General features: G+C 37.6%; 1 protein-coding gene across 4 annotated transcripts in view; it reads left to right on the top strand.

Annotated features, from left to right (window-relative positions):
- The window catches only part of Nmt2 (N-myristoyltransferase 2), a 63,579-nt gene that overhangs the window by 678 nt on the left and 40,394 nt on the right, over positions 1–22,507 (top strand). The gene's annotated exons all lie outside the window — the stretch shown is intronic.

Below are 22,507 nucleotides of genomic sequence, written 5' to 3'. Positions count from 1 at the left end.
GCTTGCCCTCCTTTCTGCCCATGAAGACTTCCTTTGCCTTTCTGTTAGAGAAAAGAGTGCTTCTGGTTAAGGCTGCTATTGAAGTTTTCTTTCAAGAGGCAAGGGGAGGTCATTTAAAATAAAGACCAGTGTACTTTCAGAGGTGCCGCTTTGCATCACCCTTTGGCCCTGTTGGATTCTAACTACATACTGGCAGCGAGCAGTTATTATTGCCCCCTTAGAAGTGAGATTTTGCGAACCCTGATGACTGTAGAAGTGGGTCAGCCTAAAAACAGATGAGGCCTGAGTCACACAGATGGCTCGTTTATTCAGTTCATGGGGAGATTCTTCCAGTGATCGTTGATTGAGAATGTAACGTGATGGCATTCTATTTTAGGTCACTTTCAGATTTATTTAAGAAAGAAATCTTTACTGACCTTTATTGCGTTTTAAAATGGTAAATGACAGGTTAAGAAAAAGAAAAGCTGACTACACATCTCTCCCATTGAAAAGTTGTTTAAAAAAAAGATTTGCAATGAACATTTCAGTGGCAGCTGCAAGTGCTGAGTGTTATTCAAGTCTAGATTTTTTTAAAGAGGAAGATAAATTGTACAGAAACTCAAGCCTGAGTTTCTTCATGCAGTGACAGAAACTAGCCTGTGGTAACAAAATATAAATATGTTTTTGAAACAAAAATCTGTTGTTAGAAATAGGCCTATAGTAAATGCAAGCAGGTGGATTTCTGAAATAAGTTCAGCACCTGTGTATTATCTTTCTGGGAGATCATAGACTTCCCTCTTCCCCCTTGCAATTTCTGCTTGTTGTTCTTTGATGTCCTAGGTTGAGGATTTGATTACAGCTTCTTTGATTACAGAGTACAGAATGTCTATGGTACAAAGAACTGCTCATCTGTGTAAGCATTGATTTGATTGAGATCATCCCCTGACACCTTGCTATAGGCTGTGTGAAGTTTTCAGAATAGTTTCCAGAGGCATCTCAGAACACTCTGCAGAAGTTTCCAGTTTTGTGCATCAGAAAATTAATTATGTTTTAGTACAGTTAATCAAAACTTAGAGATGCCCAGTGGGCTGAAGTATTTTAACCAAAAGCAGGTAACATGATAACAGTTTCTACTGGGGAAAGATTAATATAATGAACTTATTGTAGTCTGTTGAAATGTAAGGCGATTAGTAAGACTCCACGTTGCTGCTCTTGTTGGACTGCTTTTTTGGATTTGAACTTAGAGAATGCCAGATCTGGGCGAATGATTGTGTTTGATTTAGCTGGTGTTCCTATGCTGCTGTTCCATATAAACTTATATTGGTAAATGTTAAAATTTGTAAAACTCTTTTGTATACTTGACCTCTACATTGTCTTTCAGTTTAAAAAAGTAACAAATAATGAGCCTTTGGAGGAATGAGTAGGTGAATGCCTTCCTTCTAAAGAGGCAATCACTTTAAGGCTGTTAGACAGTATTCAGTGCGCAGAGCAGAGTGAGAGTCAGTAGTACTCTTGTGGCCTGAAACAATTAATTTACTCCTCCCATTCAGTGTAATGGTTGTTTTAATATATGGTATTGAGCTATCAGGCCTCAAAGGAAAAATTGAGATTCTTATTCTTGGAATATTCTTATTCAATTTTTTTTTGAGATTTTTATTCCGCACCAAAATGTAAATATCACTGTGTTTGCTTTTTTTTTTTTTTTTTTTTTTGGTAGAATTTTCTTTATGGACCACAAAAGGCATTTCATTTTATGAATAATGCTGAAAGCCCATGAATGAAACATATGTGAGTTATTTTGTGTTAAATAAAAAGCAATAGTGTTAAGTATCATAAAATACTTGAATCTTACTTCTTTATATCTTACCTTCATGATAAGGTGACCTTTAACTCTTTGGTCTACCCTAGTAAGGCAATGGTATACCACTATAAAAATGTCATGAGTTCTTAAAAAAAAAAAATGGAGAAGGGGTGAGATTACCAGCTTCAAACTAGCAAAATTGTAAAGATTAGCTTTATTATTTTTAAACAGTGAATGGCAGATTAGAACTAAGTTAATAGAGGATTAGATCCTTTTGATAACTTGCTTTAACCCATGATTTACAATTAGGAAAAAGTAAGTAGAGCCTAAAAACCTTCAAGCAAATTGAAAGTTCTAAGGTAATATTGTTTATAGGTTTCTTTCCATGCAGAGACTGTCTACATAAATAAAATTAGTCTCAGCATGCCTTTCCATGGGAACTATGAAAGAGTCCAGATGACTGAAGGTTTCTGTTCTGCTGTGGTGGCGGTGTTTACAGGCAGGAGAAGTTTACTGGGTTTGAGGTTAGGTAGTACTAATTTAAGTCCCTGGAGTAGATTGTACTTGAGGGTTAAGGCATTTTAAATTAAATTTTTTCTTAGAAATATTGAAGAGTAAGGAAAAAAGGATAAAATAAAGTGCGAATAGAAGGAAAAAGATGGAAACAAAGATTGTAAATGGAGAGGTGAGGAGGGGGTTAAACAGAGAGTAGGGGAATGGGAAAAAATTTATATCATGTACAGGTACAAGGTCTCTATGATGAATGTGATTGGTTCATGTGTCTAAAATGTATCAGTAAAATCTGATTGAAGAAAACATAAATATCAAAGACTTAGATTTGACTAAATTGAATACTTTGAAATTCTTTTCAACAAAGATCATAACCTCTTTTTAAAATTCTTTTAACATAAAATATAACCAGGTTAGGGAGAAAAATTGAAGTTACTCTCTGTGCAGTGTATTTTAGTGTATTTGACTTTATTGTTGAGCTTATCTATGGGAATGCGTCCTTAGCTGTATGGAATTATTATATACAGCTAAGTTAGGTAAAAAATATATGCAGTCAGGTAGAGCTGGGTCCTCAAGAGAGTTAGTACAAATGGTGAAAACATTACAGCTGTGGTCAGAGGCACATCTGTTGGAGCCTAGGCCTCAAAATAAAGAGTGACCAAGCCTACCTGCTTCCCAGAGAGATAAACAATAAATTAACATTGACATCAGTCACCCTGTTGGGTGCCCAGAACACCCTGGTTCATCTGTTCCTGAAAAGGTCCTTCTTCTTTCCATGTACACTTGCTATGTGACCTGCTTCTCTAGTAGATCAATTCAGCATTACCTAAATGCTGAATTTATAATCCTGTGGCTTGATCATAGTTTTGTCCCGTGTCATGATTTTGTACACAGCTTGTGATTTTGCTCACACCTCATCATTTTTGCTCTATAAAACTCATTCTGTAAAGTGGGGTCCACAACACCCATTTTTCGGGTCTCCTCTTTGGTCTCAAGAACTCTCTGTCTCAATAAATATTTCCTACTCTTAATCCCCATTGTTCCTTAAAATTCATTCTTTGATTTAAAAAAAAAAACACCAATTTGATATACCTAAAACATCTGAGTGTTGAGTGTTACATTTATTTCTCGATAACAGAATCAGTGAGAAAAATACACTCACTAAGGTTTCTCATCGTGAAAAAAATTTTAAGACATAACTCAAAGTTACCCTTTCTGAAATTTGATCTATTATCAACTGCGTAAATCTAAATGGAAATAATAACAACCCTTACCCAATGGACTTCCTCAGTTCACAGAATACAGTTATAAATGATTAAGTATCAGTTGAGGCTTGCATCTGATAAAATGATTTTACCTTGTGACCCAGACACTTTTCTAGAAGTTGAGTAAAATACAGAAAATTCAAAGTATAGAATATGTGCTCAGCCATCTCTATAAATTAGCTCCACTGTATAATTCTACAGAAATTGCTTTTAAAATTCAGTTCTTTTCCAAGTTCAACAAACAAGATTGACTGGTTTTTTATCAAATCACTTTCACTGAGTAAAATATGCTTATTAGAACTTCAAACAATCTGAGAGAGAAATTTCTTGTCATCCCATTTTCTAGAAATGCCAGTTAAATTAACAGTTGATGTCATATTTTATAGTTTTTTGTGTTATTAACATAAATAAGCTCATATAGCATTTTATATGGAAGGATTGTTGTTTGGAAGACTTCTGGGATAATACAAATGCCCAGTTTGGTAGTCACTAGTCTTATGGGGTTATTAAACATTTGAAATATGGCTGGTAGGACTGAGGAGCTGAATTTACTTTTTTTATTATTATTTTTTAGATAAAATCTCCCTAAAGGTAGCTCAGACTGGCATTGAACCCAAGATCTTCCTGCATCAGCTTCCCAAATTCTGGTAGTACAGACATAAACTACCACGCTTAGCTCTGAATGCTGTATTTTATTTTAATTAAATTTAGATGGTCCTTTGTGGCTGGTGGGTACAGTATTAAGACAGCTCATATCACATCCTGCCTTTGAATTTTGTTAAGTTTCATAGTACTCAAAATACTTCTTGTTTATAGTGGCACAGTTTGTTGGCACAAATCTTGGAAATAGCCCAAATGCCCATCAACTGATGAACCGACAAAGATGTGAATTTTAATACATGGAGTACTACTCTACCATAAAGAAGGCTAAGCTCAAGAGATTTCTAGGTAAATGGATGCTCCTTGAGGCCATACTCTCAAAATAAATCAGACACATGTAAATACTGTATGGTTTCTCTGGTATGAGAGAGAAAATCTGTAAATAAGGGCCAAAATGTATAAGTATTGTGAAATAGTAAGAAAATGTTCAGGTGGGGAGGGGAGCAAGATGGGGGGAGGGAAGAAGGGAAAATTTTAGAAAATGAGAAAAGGAAAACATGGAAACGAAGCTTTTATAAATGATGATGGAGGAGGGGTTAAAGCGAGGATAGGGGAATGGGGAAAAAAGAAACAAGTTAAAACAAGTTATAACAAGTACAAATTCTCTGTGATGTGTGTTATTGTTTTGTGTAAAATGTACCAATAAAATCTGACTGGAAAAATATGTTTTAGACCACAAAATAGAGCCAGGCATAGTGGTGCACGCCTGTAATCCCAGCACTTGGGCCGCTGGGACAGGAAGACCACACTGTGAGTTCAAAGCCAAGCTGGGCTACACAAGCAAGTGCAAGGGCAGCCTGAATTACGAAGTGAGATTCTGTCTTCAAAACAAAGCAAAACAAAATACTTTATTTTCCTGTCTTACAGCATGTGTCAGATTTTTGTTGTTCCTTTTTGTTTCTTCAGAGGCTTATCTTTAAATTTTGAACAAAAATGTTTTTAATTCATATTTCTCTATCGATGTTAAAAATTAACCACTATATAAAATATTCTCTTTCACAAGACAAAAATATGTGGGCTTTGACTTGTCTTTGCTTTCATTTCTTAGCTTTTGTTGATAACTTGAAATTTTAGTTCTATATGACTTCTTTAATTTTTGCCCTTGTGACCCAAAAACATTTTTCTTAACTGTTTCATTGTACTTCACATCCATATTACCAAAATTTTTCAGACTTTCTTGACAGCTTTACTGTTTTTATTGCTTACCATTTTTCTTTGTAAGCCACATCCTGTCCTTTGCTTAAGTACTTCCTCATGTACATTTTTTTCTTAAAGTATATATGAAATATTAAACTAAAGTGTACCCTAATGTGAATTGGAGGAGAGACATGACCAGTCCAAGAATACATATGTAGTGCTCAGAACCCTGCCTATGGATTTCTTTAGAGAACTCTTTATCAGAGTTTTGTGTTGTATTTGAGACAGGATTTCACTACATAGTTCAGGCTGGCCTTGGACTCACTATGTAGTCTGGGCTGGCTTCAGATTTCCAGGGATCCTCCTACCTCAGCTTCCCAAGTGCTGGAATTTTAAGTGTGTACCCTCACACGTGGCCTCCAACAGGTTTTTGATAGGATGACTTGTGTGTCACGTCAGTGTGGGGAAAATGAAAAAGTGACAGACTATTAAGAACTTGCTATAGCTTTGGGCATCTTCAAGAGAGCCCACTCCATACTCTAAACACTAGATGTGCTTTTATCTTTATTTTTATTTTTCGTCCCTTTTTGCCCTGCCAAAACTTACTCAGTAGAGTCTCTTTTTCCCCTACCTTTCTTTTTATTTTTGCTATCTCTAATAAATGTGAAACTTTGCTACCATATTTGTTTGTTTTACTCAATTCTTTGTTTGAAACAGAAAGGATGTAGAAATCATCTCTTAAGCAGAGACTCCAGCACCCTAGAACCCGGTAACAGATGTTGCGTTTTCTGAGTTCTTATAGGTCTAAGAAGTGGTAGAGCCACACATAAGCTTGTTGGGACATGCATCTAATTTTTTTTTTTAATTTAAGGAGAAAAAGAAAGAAAAACAGAAAAAGGGTACAAGTTATACAGAATTTCAGAAAAAATAAACAATAGGAAATCACTAGTTAATAGATTACATATTGTTATCTTAGAAATAGTTGTTCAAGTTAGAAAATTAAAGCATATAAAGTGGACTTTCAAACAGTGAGACTGCAAACAGTTTTGTTCAATGATCCAACAAAATTCAATAATATGGTTATCTATCTTATACACTGTACAATGACAATTACACATTTTGGGTTTTATTACTCCCACAGTTCTGATTACTTTTTTTTTTTGAAGAGAGTAAAACCAAATTGTGACATAACAGAACAGAGTCAGTCAAATCAAAAGGATGGACATAATAGATAATGTAGAAACAAAATACTAGATGATCAACAATGGTTACCATACTGCCTCTTGCTATCTTAAAAAGATTTGCCTATATCACAAAAGCGCCTGCCTTTCAAGCAGGCAGTCGTGAGTTCGATCCCTGGTACCGATAAAAAGGAAAAAGACAAAAAAAAAAAAAAAGAATTGCCTATATCATCAGTTATAATAAAATTGAACAAAACAGTAAAGAAGAAAACCAAAACATTGGAGACATTATAGGACTTTAAAAGAAGATAATAGTCAACCGGAATGGGCGTTGTAATGAATCTTATTGTCTTTACAGTTGTTGCCTATACTTTTGAACTTGGTACTATCAAGCAAAGCAGAATAGAGGAAAATCAGTCAAAGCAAGAACACATCTAATTCTGTAGCAGTCAGTTTCTTTCTAACTCTCCAAACATTTTTTTATTATTTTCCTTGCTTCAGTGGCACAGGTATTTTTTCTGGTAATCTGCAATCTGCTTCCTTTTTCTTTCTTTTTGTTTTGAGACCAGGTCTCACTCTGTAGTTCAAGCTGGCATTGAACTCACTTTGTAGCCCAAGCAAGCCTCAAATTGACAGCAATCCTCTTGCCTCAGCCTCCCCAGAGCTAGGATTACAGGTGTGCCACCACACCTGGCCTCCTTTTTCTTTTATACATAATTTTATTATTTTTTCTTTTTCAGCCAAGAAGCTTCTATGACTTTGTCTCTATTTTATAATCAAAGAATTTTCATGTTCTTTTGCTTCTAGGATCACCTTTTCTTTAATATCTAAACAAAATTGTTACTGTGTAGCTCCTTCTAAAAGTGGCTCACCAAATAAACTTGGCTTTTCTGGAACTCACAGCTTCTTCTGGTGTTGGAGTACAGATTCTTCTTGTCTAAAACAAAGAATTGAACAAAGCAAGCAAATACAGTGACAAAGTTTTTTGAAAAAGTAAAAGTGAAGGCTCAGGGAGAAACCAGCTCTGTAGAATGAGTTTGGGCTGAGTAAAAGGAAAAAGCAAATCAAATAATACCCTGGAGGAATATAGGGTGGGCTATTGTGAGAAAAGCCACCATAATGAGCTCTTTTTGGCATCTGTGTCCTTTTATGTTGTCTATATCTGGAAGAAACCTTTAAGAACTTCTACTTACAGAGCCTGTGATCCCACTCCTCAGGCTGACGTCAGATCTAGGCCACCCTATTGAAACCTGCTAGAATTCTCAGGAGTCTACATGCAGGACTTTGAGAACTGTCCTGCGAGTAGATTCCAGGTTCTTGTAATTAATAGCTCATAAGGATTTCCCCAGCCAGCTGTGCCACGCCCTAATCTCCTATCTCAAAATGACTCAAGCAAATACATGGTTATAGGGTTTTCCTTCGATATCTAAGTTTTCATGTTCCTCAAGTATGTCCAAGCCATAGCCAAGTTTCCCATCCCTGGGTTAGAGATCCTTAAACTTCTCTTCTTCTTCAGTGTTTGACTTTGGAGTAGAACAGTTATTTGTCTTTCATTTTCCTCTCAAAAGCTCACTAATATGGGCTGTTGTGCATATCATTTACCAAAGTGTTGTGAATTGTGAAACGTAATGAATTCAAATTTGGGGTCATAACTGTCTGTTGTTTCTCACCGGGAGGAATTTGTCTCTGTCCATGCTCCTCTATAGGCCATCATGTGTGGCTTTCCCCACAATGTTCTTCTCTCTGAGAGTATTCTCCTAATCTGGCTCTATCACTTGTCTAAATTCAAGGTCAGCTCACATACCCTTTCTTTCCTGAAGCCCTCTACAGTCATGATGGCCAGAGTTGATGGCCAGAATCCTTTATATGTCCTTCCCATGGTTCCTTTCCCATCTCTCTCACCCAGTCTTCCCAATCTTCTGCTCAGGCAGACCCTCATTCTACTGCTGAGGGAATCGTGGTTGCTAGAGATGTGTCTTGTCCAGGGGCACAGGACTAACAGGTGGGAAACATAGTTCTTTTCTTTTTTTTTTTTTTTTTTTTTTTAATTTTTATTTAAGGAGAAAAGAAAAGAAAGAAAAAAAACAGTGAAGGGGTACAAGTTATACAGGTTTACAGAATAAAAAAATGCGCAGTAGGAAATCACTAGTTAATGGATTACATATTGCCATCTTAGAAATAATTGTTCAAGTCACAAAATTAAAGCTTGTAGAGTGGACATTCCAACAATGATACTGCAAACAGTTCTGTTCAATGATCCAATAAAACTCTGTGGTATCATTTTCTATCTTATACTTTTAAATATACATGCAGTTATATAGTTTAGAGCACTTTCTTTTCCTCTCTTTTGTACAGTGACTATTACACATTTTGGGTTTCATTGCTCCCACAGTTCTTGTTGCTTTTTTGGAAGAGAGTAAAACCAAATGTGACATAACAGAACAGAATCGGTCAAGTCAAAAGGGTGGACATAATAGATAATATAAAAAACATAATACAAGGTGATCAACAATGGTTACCATAATGCCTCCCGCTATTTCTAATAGAATTGCCTATATCATTAGTTGTAATACAATTGAACAAAACCGTAAAGAATAAAACCGACAAAACCAAAACATTGGAGATATTGTGGGTCTTCAAAAGTAGATAAAAGTCAACGAGAATGGGCGTTATAATGAATCTCATTATCTTCTCAGCTGATGCCTAAACTTTCGAACCTGATACTATCCAGCAAAACAGAATATAGGAACCTCAGTCAAAAACAAGATGGTGAGAGTAATACAGGGTTTCAAATCGAGATAATAGAAAGTCAAAGTGGGTTACTATATTATATCCTGCTATATTTTTCCCTGTAATTAAATGGATAAAAATAAAAAAGTAAATAATGGAGTGGAGATTGAGAAAAAAAGAGGGCATAACAGCGAAACAGGGCAGATCAAAACATAACCATTTAAGCAGAATAGTGTTTCACCACCAGCTAATCCTGACCCAAAAATGGTTACCATATTGACTCCCTCCCTGAAGTCCTTGAGTACAACTTCATATACTGTAGCATTAAGTATATCAAAACAATGTAAATCCATTTAAGAGAATGACAGCATTATAGAGTATTTAGAATCGACTAACAGAAAATGAACAATGGTCTCTGTATAATCTCCTTGTCTTTAAAAGGTTTTTTCTTATACTATCGTACATAACAAAATCCAATAAGCTACAACCTGTTTAGACCATTGGAGACAGAAGAACAAAAGCTAGATGAGACTTCAAAACAAGATGGTACTAAATCAGCATTACCTATTAAGATGTCATTTTCTCCAAAAAAAGCTGTTCCTATCATCCAATCTTCTCTGTCTCATTTCTGTTGAGCTCTTTTTCTGTCAGTAGCTGTCAGTTTGTCTTCTTCGTTTTGTTCTCTGCTCTATTCGTTGTGGCCTCCCCGCCCCTATTTCTGGGTTCTTTGTATTTTTCTTTTTTTAGAATATCCTGCAATACTTTCTGTAGGGTTGAATTGGTGGTTGCAAATTCCCCCAGTTCCTCTTTATCTTGGAAGCACCTCGTTTTTCCATCAATTTCCAGGGACAGTTGTGCAGGATATCTCAATCTTGGCTGTAGATTATTATCTTTCAAAGCTTGAATTATTTCTCCCCATGCTCTTTGTGATTTGATGGTTTGTGAAGAGAAATCTGCTGTAATTTTGATGGGTCTTCCCTTGTAAGTGATCTGTTTCTTGTCTCTTACAGCTTTTAATATTCTGTTCTTGTATTGAATTTCTGGAATTTTTATTATTATATGTCTGGGTGTTTCTCTGTTAGGGTTGTAGGTAGCTGGGGTCCTGTATGCCTCATACATTTGAGTATCTTTACCTTTTGCTAAATTAGGAAAATTCTCCTGGATTATTTCTGTGAGTAGCTTTTGTAGTTCACTTGTTTGCGTCCCTACTTCTTCTTTTATGTTCTTAATCCTTAAGTTATGGCTCCTCTTATCATCTTCTTGTCTTTGTATTATTGCTGTGTGTTTCTTTGTTATTTTTAAGAAGTTTTTCATTTCATTCTCCCATGTTTCAAGTCTGCCCTCCAATTCAGATAGTCTGTCCTTAGTTTCTTTCAAGCTGTTATGCCAGTCTTGGGTAGACTTCTTGATTTCTTGATAGTCCCTTTGCACCTGCTTCACATACTCAATGCTTTCTCTGTTTTCTCCATCAAGCAATTCTCCCCTCTTTTTCTGTTCTTCCACTCCACCATCTGCTTTTTCCTGGGTGGTGCTTAGCATTTCTCTAACTATTCTGCATACTTCTAGCTTCAGGTCATTGATAACTTCATTCCTGAATTGGTCTATGAGGCTCTCTAAATGGCGCTTAATGTATATTGGTACAGTGTCCACTATTGCCTGATTCTCAGGATTGGGGGTCGAGGAGCCTTTTTTGTTGCTTCCCTTCCCCATATTTTCTGTTCCTTATAAAATGTAATCTTACACAGGAGGCCCGGCTTCCCTGCCTGTCAGCTACAGCTTGATCGAATTGCGCTGGCTAGTTGTTCCAGCTCACTGCTGCGCCCCAGGGAGTTGCGGAGGAGGCAGCCTACGCGGAAGTCGGTCGCTCCTCCAGGCCACCGTCAGGCTCTGGGATCTGGGCTAGGCCAGCCTAGGGGGTCCGCGAGCAGCGTCCCTCCGGCCAGGCACCTTTCACCAATCCCGTCCGAGAGGGAACCGTGCGGCTGCAGTTGCCGCCGCGCCCTGCTCTTACAGGACTGCCCGCGCCCAGAAAATCCTCCGCTGGAGTCAGACTGCGGTAGGGAGTCAGTTCCTCGCTCACCTCGCCTCCAGTCAGCCTTCCTTCCTGTCCGTCGCGTTTCCGACTCCGTTCCCGAGCTCGGCGGTCGCGTCTCTCCTTGCTGAGCCGCTGTGGAGGTAGCCGGCCGCCGCATGGCGGGAAATCCAAACCGCGGTTTCCAATGGCGCGGAGTCGAGCCTCCACACCGAGATTTTTCTGTTCCTATTTTAGCGCCAGGACTGTATTCCAAGTTGGATTCTCTCAGCCCAGTTTGTTCCTGAGTCAGCAGAGCATATCTCTACTGGTTCGTATCTCCTTAGTCCGCATCATTCCTGGCCTCTGAGCCGAGCCTTTAGAGAGCGTTCAGTAGTTGCTGTTGTCTGTCCGCCATGTTCTCCAGAGTCAACATAGTTCTTTTCATCTGTTGTTTAACATGTGCAGAGTATCTACAAGTTGGCTCAAGTAAAAGATTTTATTTAGACATGTACTAGGTAATCTCAAAACAAACTATAAGTGACAATTATTAAAATAAAGGACCCAATGTTTATCTCTCTAGCCTTATCCACCTTTCTGTGTCCTTTTCTCAGTCATCTATTCATGATTCAAAGAGTCTCTTTCTAGTTCAGATTCTCCAGAAAGCATCTCATTGATTTCTGGCCACTGGGGCTCATTCAGGTTTGATGAGTCAGCTGGGTAGAAGACAGGAGGAGGGACACGGATTATCATATGGTACAGTATAGCATGGAAGGATTTCTGTGGTTGCTGTATTCAGATCTTGGATGCCCCCTAAGGTCTTTGTGTTAAAGGCTAGGTCCTCAGGTGAATGCTTCTAGGAATTTACAGATAATCTAAGAGATTGGGACCACTAAGCAGTCCTTAGCTCCTGCTGGCAAATCCCTGAGGAGATTTAGTCCTTAAACTTCTTCAACATTTGACTTTGGAGTGGAGCAGTTCTCTTTCTTTTATTTCTGTTTCAAGAGCTCCCTCCCTTTTGCTCCTTAGCTTGTAGCATAAGCAATTTTGCTCAGCCTCACACTCCTGCCATCCTGTGCTGCCTCGGCACAAGCCCAGAGGAAGTGGACCCACTGATTGTGGGCTGAAACCTCCAAAATGCGAACTGAAATAAGCCTTTTCTCTTTATAAGCTTGTTTTGTCTGGTGTTTCATCATAGCAACAGAAAGTTGGTGAACACAGTGTTTTCAGAGGAGCTGGTGAACAGGCTGACACCTGGCTGTAGGCTGAATTGTGTTTCTCCAAATCCACAGGGGGAAGCCTAAATCTCCAAAGTGAAGATGTTAGGAGATGGGACCCCTGGGAGGTAATGGGTGATAAAGATGCAGCCCTCCTGTTAGTTCATGATAAAAGAGACAGTCCTCACCAGAACCCTACCAGGTTGGCATCCTGATCTTGGACTTCTGGACTTCAAAACTGTGAGAAACAAATTTATCTGTTGTTGAAGTCACCTGATTTTTGCTATTAGCAACCCATATTGACTCAGATACACTTGTGAACATAACTGCAAAATGTGTCTATCTACTTATCGGTAGATTATAAACATGAAGATAGCACATTCTGTGTCAGATTCTTGCAATATCTAGTACATTAGATATATTTGTGGCTTAATAAAGACCTCTTAAATATATTCTGGTGATTTTTAATCCCACAGACAAATTAATTTAGAAGTTTAAGAATTCCCCCAAATTCATTAAGGGGTTATACCTAAATTTTTGAACTCATGCTATATGGCTTCTGTATGGTTTTTTTTTTTTTTTCCTCATTGAATTGTTACAGTAATTGTCCCAGTTTCAGTATCTTGATATTTGGGAAACGTGCTTTTGTGTTTGAGGATTCAAGTTTGCCTTCGTGATTCCAGTGGAAAGCATCATTTGCACAACCTCACCAGCTTGACCAGGACCTTTGACTTTGTGCACAGAAATTGTTCTCTTCCCTAGCCTTTGCAAATTGAACCTGTTGTCGCAGGACCGTTCCTTTTTCTGCTTGGATCTAAATCTGTTTTTCTGGTTGTTTTCCCTTCCAAAACCATCTGCAACTCTTCTGTTTCTTCTGAATCTCCAGTTCCTTACATTCTCTTTTACTCTTATAAGCCAAGAATCTGCTCTTATTTCAAAACTGATGAATCTTCTTACCACTGCAATTTCATTTCTCTTCCTGTAAGTTTAACTACATGATATAGCAGTCTTTTTTCTACACCAAGAAGATTTGGTATGTACCTCACAAGATTTTTCAGGGAAAAGAAATAGTGTTTTACTATCCCCTGTAAACCCAAAAATTTCATCCAAGTGTGGACAGTCCTTTAATGAGAGAACTAACCATATGTGTATAAGCTTGGTTGCCTTATCTATAGGTGTATGTTTGTGTGTGTGTGTGTGTGTGTGTGTGTGTGTGTGTGTGTGTGATTAACCTGGGATAAATATACAAGGAGATGTAAAAAATGAAAATTTGGTATGCAAGAAAATTTATAAATGGACTATCAGGCAGGACATATACATTCAACTCCCTCAAGCCTTTTGGAAAATTTAATTTTTCTACTTGTCTTATTTATCTCACCTGTAGGAAGAGATTAGGTATACAGAAAGTTAGGTATACAGAAAGCATGTGTTTGTTGAATTACTAAGTAATTTGTATTCTTTCAATAATTATATATAATGATCTTAAAGAGACATAAAATTTTAACCACTTTATTCTCTGCTCTATTCTAATCTTGGCATATCTGCAAAGATAGGCCTGCCTCCACTAGACTAGTTCCTGGCCAGGGAGTATTAAAATTTTTATTATAGTTTGGCATTATCTCTTATTCAAAGTGGGTTTTATGTGAAGTAGGCACCAAAAATAATTGATAGTGATTAAATAATTGTGGAAGGAGAAGGCTAATGAGAAAGGATATACTTTCTCACATTTAGAATATGGTAAAAGTTCAAAAGAACCAGTAGTTAGAAGCAACTCCATGTGAAACTGTGGACCAGAAGCTAACTCCAGCCCAGTTTGAATCTAGGGCCTATTTTGTTTATCTGTTTCCCCAAACTAGCCACCTTCTGTTCCTAACTTCCATGTAAGTATTTAAATTGGACCCATAGGTGTAGCCTCCCTGGCTGCACCCACTTACCTGTTGGGCTGAACTTTCTAAGTATCTCAGCCCTCCCCTCGCCAAACCTGAGAAGCCATTAACTCTTACAAGGGTTTGCATATAGCTTATGGCTTCATCCAGAAATGGCGTGGCTTTACCGTGTTTCTACATTATTTCAAGAGCTGGAGAAAGAACACAGTGAGTAGAGGATGAAGCTCTTAAGCCCATAGATAAGGCCACCACAAACAAGACAGTGACAGTAGGAAGGTTGATTTCTCACTTCGAATTATGGGTTACACTTGGAGAAAAGGGCAAAGAAATAAACATTGGAATTATAGATGAGGTGTTGACAAGGAACAAATCATCTAACTTCTGTAGGAACCTGAACTGCAGCTAAAATCCATACTGAGTTGGTGTTCCTGATGCTGGATGAAGTCAGATTTGTGGTAAGTTCTGCTGATTATTTGACTCAGTCTCAGCCAAATTTCCCACCCGTGGGTCTGAGTTCTCTTTTATCAGCAAGGTAGTGTGATGCACCTGTGAGCTCCCTTTGCTGTGTTTCATAAACCCAACCAAAAGCTCTTTGCATATTTCTTCCTAGGAGTGACTTTGCTTCTAATGAAGCGATCTGGTGTCTTAACTAGAGCACCAGGGTACATACACACACACACACACACACACACACACGTCACTTTAGACTTGTTATAATTTGCCAAAAACACATAGGCTAATAAAAAAGGTGTTCAAAAATCATGAATAGGCATTTCACAAAAGAACATCTAACAGTTGCACAAAAGAAGATTATAAATCTCTAAAATTATAACCTGCAGAAATGCATAAATAAGAGGCAACATACATGGATTCTGGAACTAGACTGCTTAGATTATTAGCTATGACTTCTAGCTGTGTGTGTGTGTGTGTGTGTGTGTGTGTGTGTGTGTGTGTGTGGTATTTTTGAGACAGGGTCTCACTGTGCAGTTCAGATGGCCTTGAACCTCACTTTGTGGCCCAGGCTGTTCTCAAATTTGCAGTGATCCTCCTTGGGAGTGCCTCAACCTCCCAAGTACTGTCTAGCCAGGTTCTTAACCTCTATTTGTTTCAATTTATATAAACATTTTATAAAATGGGAATAATAAGATTTACCTCAAAATTTTGACAGTTTACAAGGTCAGTACCTGCCACATGCAGTAGTAAGTGTTTTAAACTGTTAGCTGCAATGAAAATGTTGGTGGTGGTGATGGTAACATTGATGGTGAGGATTGTGGTGGTGACAGTGGTGGTGGTGGTACTGATGATGATGATGATGATGATGATGATGATGATTGTGGTGACAGTAATGATGTGGTGGTGGTAATCATGGTAATTCTGATAGTGGCAATGCCAGATTGTTCTTTGCAGTAGTGGTTTCAGTTTGCATTTGCCAGAGGAGTATAAGTGTTCCTTTCTTCACATTCTTCTGTTATTATTAGACTATATAATGCTTGCCAAATCAGTGGGTAAAATGAAGTGTATTTCTACAAGTCTGTTGGCTGCCAGAGAGAGCTTCCTACTTTGTGAAGTGCTTGAATATATCCTCAGCCTATTCTTCTGTCAATCTTTTGTCTTTTTTGTATTGCTTTTTTTATTGATTTCTCATTCATCCAACAAATATTTATTGTCATATAAATTTTATATGTCAGATACTATTTCAGGTACTAGGAATACAATGGGAAACCCTGTTTTATGGATTTTATGTTCTAGTTAGGAAAAAAATACAATTCTAGCAGCAATATGTTACAAGAAAAGAATTAAAGCAAGACAGTCATATTGATAACTAACACACACTTTGTATGCCAGCTATTGTACTAAATTCTTATATTTCTTAACTCATTTTATCCTCACAATTTTTCTAATCTATATTTTGATAACATCGTCCTATTATAGCCGTAGAAACTAAAACACAGAACGGTTAAATAATACATGCCAAGTAACATAGCTAGGAAGTCAGGAAGCCAGGGTTATTGAGCAATACAAAAAAACCCTATTGCCTGTGGTTCTGGCCAGAATATTATTTTCATTTCTTTCTGCTAAACTGGAGATAAAATGTGAAGGGAAGATAGCTTGTATATTCTGGCAGTTAATACTTTGTTGTGTATTATAAAGGTCTTGCCTCATTATATAGTTTAAATTTTTTTATAATCACTTTGCCATGAAATGTTTGATTTTGATATAGTAGAATTTGTCACCATTCATAGTTTATGTGTTTGGATCCTTCTTTTCTGACATTACAGTTACTGTCTTCTTCTTGCAATTATTCACTCTACAGGTACTTGAGTATTTACTATATGCCAGACACTGATCTAGGCATTGGACATATGTAAATTAAATAGGCAAAAATCACTGCTTTCATCTTCAAAATTTTGTTTTCTAAGTTTGAGTCTTTGATTCACTTGGAATTTGATTTTGTGTATTGTGGGAAGTAACAAATCAATTTTATTGTTTTTTTCTTATAAGAAGTCCATGTGTCTGATGCTGTCGATTAAAGGTGCATTTTTTTCTTCTTTTTTTAATTTTATTTAAGGAGAAAAAGAAAAAAAACAGAAAAAGGGTACAAGTTATACAGAATTTCAGAAAAAATAAACAGTAGGAATCACTAGTTAATAGATTATATATTGTCATCTTACACAAAGTTTTTCAAGTTACAAAATTAAAGCATATAAAGTGGACATTCAAACAGTGAGACTTCAAACAATTCTGTTCAACGATCCAACAAAACTCAGTAATATGGTTATCTACCGTATACACTTAAATATACATGCAATTATATCCTTTAGAGCACTTTCATTTCCTCTATCTTTTACAATGACAATTACACATTTTGGTTTTTATTACTCCCACAGTTCTTATTACTTTTGAAAAGAATAAAACCAAATGTGACATAACAGAGTCAATCAAAAGGATGGACATAATACATAATGTAAAAACAGAATACAAGGTGATCAACAATGGTTAACATAATGCCTCTTTCTATCTTAAAAAGAATTGCCTATGTCATCAGCTAGAATAAAATTGAACAAAACAGTAAAGAAGAAAACCAATACAACCAAAACAGTGGAGACATTACAGGACTTCAAAAGAAGGTAATAGTCAAACCAGAATGGGCGTCATAGTGAATCTTATTGTCTTCACAGTTGTTGCCTATACTCTCAGACTTGGTACTATCAAGCAAAACAGAATAGAGGAAAATCAGTCAAAACAAGATGAGAGCAATACAGGGTTTCAAATCAAGTTGATAGGAAATCAAAGTGGGTTACTATAATATATCCTGCTATTTTTTATTTATTTTTTCCTTTAATTAAAAAGATGAAAATAAAAAAGTAAATAATAAAAAGGAGATTGAGATAAAAGAGGACATAACAACAAAACAGCACAGATCAGAACGTAACCATTTAAGCAAAATAGTGTTTCAACACAAGATATCCCGACATTAAAAATAGTTACCATAGTGTCTCTTTCCTTGAAATCTTTGAGTATAACTTCGTATACTGTAGCATCAAATATATCAAGACAATGTAAAACCATTCAAGAGAACGACAGTATTACAGGGTGTTTAGAACCAACTAACAGAAAATGAACAATGGTTTCTGTATAATCTCCTTGACTATAAAAGTTTTTGTTTATATTATCACATATAATAAAATCCAATAAAATACGACATGTTAAGACCAATGGAGACAGAAGAACAAAAGCTTGATGGGACTTCAAAACAAGATTATATTAAATCAGCACTAGCTATTATAATGTCTTGTTTTCTCCAGAATAGCTGTTCATAGCATCCAACCTTCTCTGCCTTGTTTCTGTTGAGCTCTTTTTCTGTCATTAGTTGTCAGTTTGTTTTCTTCATTTCACTTTCTGCTCCATTCATTGTGGCCTCTCTGCCACTATTTCTGGAATCTTGGTATTTTTCTTTTTTAGAATGTCCTGCAATATTCTCAGTAGAGTTGAATTGGTGGTTACAATTTCCCCTAGTTCCTCTTTATCCTGGAAGCACCTTGTTTCTCCATTAATTTCTAGGGACAGTTGTGCAGGATATATCAGTCTTGGCTGGAGGTTATTATCTTTCAAAGCTTGAATTTTTTCCCCCCACGCTCTTCATGATTTGATGGTTTGTGCTGAGAAGTCTGCTATAATTCTGATGGGTGTTCCCTTGTAAGTGATCTGTTTCTTGTCTCTGATGGCTTTTAATATTCTGTTCTTATATTGGATTTCTGGAATTTTGATTATTATATGCCTGGGTGTAGTTCTTTTTGGGTTGTAGGTAGCTGGGGTCCTGTATGCCTCATACATCTGAGTATCTTTACCTTTTGCTAAATTAGGGAAATTCTCCTGGATTATTTCTGTGAGTAGCCTTTGTAGTTCATTTGTTTGTGTCCCTACTTCTTCCTTTATGTTCTTAATTCTTAAGTTATAGATCCTCTTATCATCTTCTAGCCTTTGTATTATTGCTGTTTGTTTCCTTGTTATTTTTAAGAAGTTTTTCATTTCATGCTTCCACATTACAAATCTGTCCTCCAGTTTAGATAATCTATCCTTAGTTTCTTTCAAGCTGTTATGCCAGCTTTCAATCGAGTTTTTAGTTTTCTGGTAATCTCTTTGAACCTGCTTCACGTATTCTATGTTTTCTCTATTTTCTCCATCAAACAATTCTCCCCTTTTTTTCTGTTCTTCCATTCCACCATCTGTTTTTTCTTGGGCAGTGCTTAGCATTTCTGTAACTATTCTACTTCTATCTTGCTTTACTTCATTAAATACTTCACTTTTGGACTTGTCTATGAGGCTCCAGAGATATCGCTTTATGTCTACTGGTGCCGTGTCTGATATTGCATGTTTTCTGCCCCCATTCTCCTTTGCATTTACCTTTCCTGGATCAGTGTTCTCAGGATTGGGGATTGAGGACCCTTTCTTGTTGCCTCCTCTTCTCGTATTTTTTGTTTCTTCCATACAGGTGTATATAGGAGGCCCAGTTTCTTTTTTGTGGGTTATAGTTTGTTTGAATTGCGCCGGCTAGGTGTTTCCACCCACTGCAGTGTACTAGGGAGACACAGATCTGGGCAGCCTCTGCTGGGCCCACCCCTGCAGCTTAACCTACTGAAGGCTTCACTGCTAGAGTTCACCGCCAGGTGCTGGGACCTGGTTTGGGCTAGCCTACTGGGTCTTAGTCCGCGGCTTCACCCAGGTCAGGTACTCCCCACCAATCCCGCTTGAGAGGGGAATATGCAACTAAAGTCACTGCAGCGTCCTGTTCTGGCTAGTCTGCCTGGTCCCAGAATGTCCTCTGTTGGAGCCTCTTTATATATGGAAGGGTCCTCGTTCCTCTCACTCACCTCAGGTCAATGCAAGGCTCCCAGCCAGTCCCACTCTCAACTCCATTCACCAATTCCCACTCTCAGAGCTTTCGCATTTCTATCCTGCTGTGCTGATTCAGATGCAGCAGTGGCGGCAGGAAATTCAAATCATGGTTTCCACAGGTGCGGGTTCCAGCTTCTGTGCTGAGATTTTATCTGTTCTGGTCTTGGCATCGGAATTGCATTTCCATTTGGTTTCTCTCAGCTTAGTTCGTTCTGGGTTGGCAGGGTATATCTCCCCTTGCTTAGGACTCCTCACACTACAACATTCCTGGATTCTAAGCTGGCTATCTCAGAGAGCCTCCATAGCTGCTGTTATCTATCTGCCATGTTCTCCTGGTAAAGGTGCATTTTTGCAACTGCCTACTTTTTGTCATCTTTATCACATATCATGTTGCTTTGTATCATGAGTTGTTACTGGCATGTCTGTTGTATTTCAGTGCTATTTCTCTGTTCATGAGCTCTGCTGTATGTTAACCATGTTTTGGTTGCAGAAGCATTGTGACTGTTACAGACAATACAGAAAAATATAAAAACAGAACTGCTGATGTTTCTTCTATTTGATAGTGTGGAGGAACTGAGTTAAGTTTTGTTTTGATATTCTGTAAAATCTTACATTAGCTTTTATCTTTGAAATTCATATACCATCAATTTAATTTCTCTGATGTTGTTCTTAAAATTAATGTGTTAGTGGTGATTGGTTGAATAGTATAATACTCTAACAGACTCTTAACCCAATGGACATTTTTTCCCTTTCCAAACAGACCTAATCAGGTGTTCAGATAGGGAGTAGGGGGAGATCTTGGTTCTCTGCCATTCAGGTTCTAGGGGTTCCTGGGTGTGACTGTCATCTCGTAGCATCTCATCCTTTGTCCACACCCAGTCAGCACAGGGGAGGAATAGAGTGATGGGACCAACAGAAAGTGGCAGGTATCACTGCTGCTCATGTTAGGAGCTTGAACCTCCAGGCAGTTGGGAACCATGTCCCACTGTAGGCCCAGTGAGCAGTAGAATAAATTCTTGAGGACATTCTCCAGGACCAACTGAGAAGTTTCTGTGGCTCTGTATATTGCACTTAGAATAAGCATGGTCTATTTTCCATGAATATTTCTTTAGAATTTGCTAGTGTGTCAAATTAAGTTTTTGATATTTCCGTAGCAGAAAAGGGGGGTATTAGTTTCCATGTGAGGCTTGAATATGCCCAGAGAATCCTGCCAACTGAAGTATTAGTACTTTCTGAGATAGCAAAATAACGTCTTTTCTTTATAGATCTTTCCTATGAAATATTTCTCAAGGAAGAGAGAAATGGAACTTTCACTTAAATGTTACAGCTTATGTCGAGATATCTCATTAAAACCTCATGCAATCATGGGGTACTTTTCAAAGGTGACTGGATCTACAGTGTGTGGTTACTAAATCAGCCCACTGACTTGTTTGGCCTAATTCTGGCTAGGATTAAGGGTGTAAGTACCACACCCACGTAGCCTGCATGCAACATAAGGGACTGAAAGAAGGCTAATGTGCTCTTGCCTGCCTGCTTGTATTGGGCTATTTCTTCTCTATGATCCCCTCTACTATGGTGCCATGCTTTAGGGCCAGCCAACAGTAGACTGAAACCTCTGCAAAGTGTGAGACAAATAAAACTTTTCTCCTTTAACTTTGGTGTCAGGTATTTTATCCTAGCAATGACAAAAATAAAACATTAAATTTGAGAGATTTTTATAAAATGGCAACATGATTTCCATGGTCGACTGTCTGTTACTCAGTTATCATCCTTGAGCACAGAGTCTGAATCAGACTTGCCTCACAGGATTCCCAAGAGGAATCTTGTCCCAAGCAAGGACATATTTCCTGAATCCTGCTACTGTCTGACACATGCCTCCTTCGACTCTTTAGATTCCTAAGGAGAACAGAACCTAGCCAGGCAACATGGATCTGCTCAGACCTTTCAAGATCAGGAGTTTCACTTGTAAATTTTTTTAACAGTTTTCCAGAAATATAATTCATAGGCCATGCAGTTCACCCATGTAAAAGGTACAGTTCATTGGCTTTTCACACATTCAGAGTTGTGAACTGTCAGCACAATCAGTTTTAGAACATTTTCATTACTATGAAAGGAAACTAGAATTCCTAAGTCATCTTATATTCCCCTCCCGAGCTCTCCAGCTGCCCAGCCTACTTTCTGTTTCTATGGTTAAGCCTGTTTAGATATTTTATATAATATGTTGTCCTTTAGTGATTTCTTTCACTTGTGTATTCAAGATTCATCCTTATTGTATGTATAAACATTTCTTTTTCTATTGAAGAATAATATTCTGTTGCACAGACATACCATATTTTCCTTATCCATTCATCAGTTTATAAATTTTTAGATTGTTCCCATTTAGGGGCTATTAGGCCTAAGGCCACTGTGAATGATCTTATGCAATTTCTGTGTAGATGTTTTTATTTCTCTTTAGTTATCTACGTAGGAATTATCCTGTATTGGGAATGTATGTCTCACATTCTGAGGCATGGCACATAGAAATGATAGACTGCTCATAAAAACTTATTTAGGGAACCAGGGTCTAGTGTTTTTAGTTTTTAGCATATTTGGATCTACCCCCTGCTTCCATGGTCTCTTTCTGTGATTTAGCACTTTTGCGTTGCCTTCTGGGGGAGACAGTTCTCCCGCATGGCATGGCCCATCAGTACCTTCAGTACCCACCCCAGCCATGCCTCCCATTCTGTAGTCCTC

Source organism: Cavia porcellus, unplaced genomic scaffold (assembly GCF_034190915.1).
Source record: "Cavia porcellus strain 051 isolate PalLab524CR breed Dunkin Hartley unplaced genomic scaffold, mCavPor4.1 scaffold_7, whole genome shotgun sequence".
NCBI classification, from domain to species: domain Eukaryota; kingdom Metazoa; phylum Chordata; class Mammalia; order Rodentia; family Caviidae; genus Cavia; species Cavia porcellus.
Note: the sequence above shows the minus strand (reverse complement) of the source record. Positions and strands in the feature narration are given on the sequence as shown.